The sequence below is a fragment of the Gossypium hirsutum genome, chromosome D04 (genome assembly GCF_007990345.1).
Source record: "Gossypium hirsutum isolate 1008001.06 chromosome D04, Gossypium_hirsutum_v2.1, whole genome shotgun sequence".
Classification (NCBI taxonomy): domain Eukaryota; kingdom Viridiplantae; phylum Streptophyta; class Magnoliopsida; order Malvales; family Malvaceae; genus Gossypium; species Gossypium hirsutum.
In genome coordinates, this window is record NC_053440.1 from 7,163,243 (window position 1) to 7,165,627 (window position 2,385).

The 2,385-nt window shown below is 30.3% G+C and overlaps 1 long non-coding RNA gene across 1 annotated transcript; it reads right to left on the reverse strand.

Annotated features, from left to right (window-relative positions):
* Window positions 1-443: 443 nt before the first annotated feature.
* Window positions 444-1,762, reverse strand: LOC121216287 (uncharacterized). The gene is made up of 2 exons (XR_005912399.1): window positions 1,691-1,762; window positions 444-697 (listed from the first exon to the last, which is right to left on the reverse strand). It is a non-coding gene; the product is annotated as an uncharacterized lncRNA (long non-coding RNA).
* Between the last annotated feature and the right edge of the window lie 623 nt (window positions 1,763-2,385).

Here is a 2,385-nt window from a genome sequence, read left to right on the forward strand (position 1 = left end):
ACAATCACACAAACCAAATAAGTCTAAATAGCTCAAATCTAACAAGCTATAGTACAACAATTCATGAACTGAAAGCTTTAGGCTATATGTCACACTCCAAAAACTAGGTTAGAAGAAATCGGGTTTGTGAAAATCGAAAGTGATCACGTCCCGATTTATAAGGTTACCTTTGAGTGTAACACCCCCTAACCCCAAACCGTCGCCGGAACAGGGTTACGAGGCATTACCGGACATATCAAACAATTTACACATAATTTAAAAATAAACAACCAACATATTAAAATAAATCATAATTCATATAAATTTTACTAATTGATTTCATTCATTCATTTTTATTTTATAAAAATTTCGGCAGCATTTCGGCTTATTTTTACATTAAACCCCCTGCAAAATTTCAAATATAACCAACCCAATTCCAGTATTTCAACCAAGGCATTTATATATTCAAATATACCAAAATACCATTTATCAAAGTGCACCCAAAATGAACATAACACATAATGTTTCCATTCTAAACTAAACATTTCCAACTCAAGCCATATCACATAGCTTGATCAAACCCCAAAATTCATACCAAAAATTAATTATACATGTCATATTTACATTATTTACAAAAGGTCCAAAAGTACCGAAAATTGCTTGGATAGTGTGATAGCAAATCTCCGACCTAGTCCAAAATCGAGCTAGCTTCCGAAGTCTATAGAACATAAGAAAATAAATGAAGTAAGCATTAAGCTTAGTAAGCCGTATAATATAGAATTAAACTTGCCAATTTAACATTTAAGCATTTAAAACAATTAAATTCAACTCATTTGTCCACAAAGTCTATTCACATCACCATCCACGAGTTAGTCATATAGCTAAATATATCATGTCGTCCATATAATTCATATATTCATAAAACAAATAATTCATGTAAATCATATAGCATTTATATCAATTCCATCATATTCGTGTAACCTGTAATTCATCAGTAATAACAGAAATTTTTTTCCGTATCAATAGAAACTTATACATATCAATGGTAATTCATCCAAATAATTATATAACTTATTCATATGATCAGTAACAGTAATTATGCCCGTTGAACCTATTAGAACATCGAGGGATACACGGGTGATACACTATAAGTGTATTTATCAGAAATTCAGCAATTCATTGTCATTTTCGCTCTTTCGAGCCATGATCGGTAAGCTCATTCCGAGCTGATAAACGGTAAGCTCTATCGAGCTGAAACGGTAAGCTCCGTAGAGCTGAAACGGTAAGCTCATACAAGCTGTGGTGAGTCCGCAACAAATGCAGGAGCTCGACCAAACGGTAACCCTAGTGACAAGTCACTCGTATCCAACGATTTTCTAAAGTTCAAACGGGCTCAGTATTATCCAATTTCACCAATTAAGAAATGAAAAATCAATAGCTCAATTTCTCAATTCATATGCGTATTTATATATTTAATATAATTAAATACATACATTTAAATACTCAAAATTTAATATTCAATGCCTATTATTATACCAAATCTATATAACGTATATAGTATCTGTAACATTTCATTTGCATTCATGTAAACAGTAATATAATAGCATATCGGTAATTTAAAATTCAAGTGGATCATTCGTTCAACTTACATACATTCATTTTTGGACAATTACAAATATTTAATAATTCAATTCTAGCTACATGAACTTACCTCGTAATTGCTCGAATACTTTCGTCTACCCGTCTAACTTTTGTTTCCCCTGATCAAGTTCCTGTATTTGTTTATCTTGATCTATACAAATTCAAATTTAACTCATTTATTCACCAAATCAATCAATCCAACCCATGTAAATATATTTTGGCATTTTTACCAAATAGCCATCATATTTTCACATTTTGACATTTTAGTTCCTAATTCACAAATACACAAAATATACGAAATTTCTTTATACGTATCCTTAGCCGAATACTATATATCTTCTAATTAGTCCATATTTTCATTTATTTCACATTTCTAACATAATATTTCTATTTTTTTAATTAAATCCCTGATGCTCATTTTTTGTCAAAATTTACTTTATAAAACTTGTATAGATTTCAATACCCATCAATAATCTAGCATAACACTTCAAAATATACTAGTATTCAACAATGGCACATTTCAAAATCATCAAAATTTTCAAAAATTGAGGTACGGGCTAGCTAGAATACAAAGCAACAATCTCAAAAAACGTAAAAATTATTAAAAACGGAATAAAAACCATACCCTAATTGAGAATCTAAGCTTGGCCGAATGTAAAAGCCATGACTTTGGCTTTCTAAACTTCAAAAACGTGCAGAAAAACAAATGACTGCCACTTTCTGTTTTGTTTTTACTTTAATTCAATTTAATAACCATTTTACCAA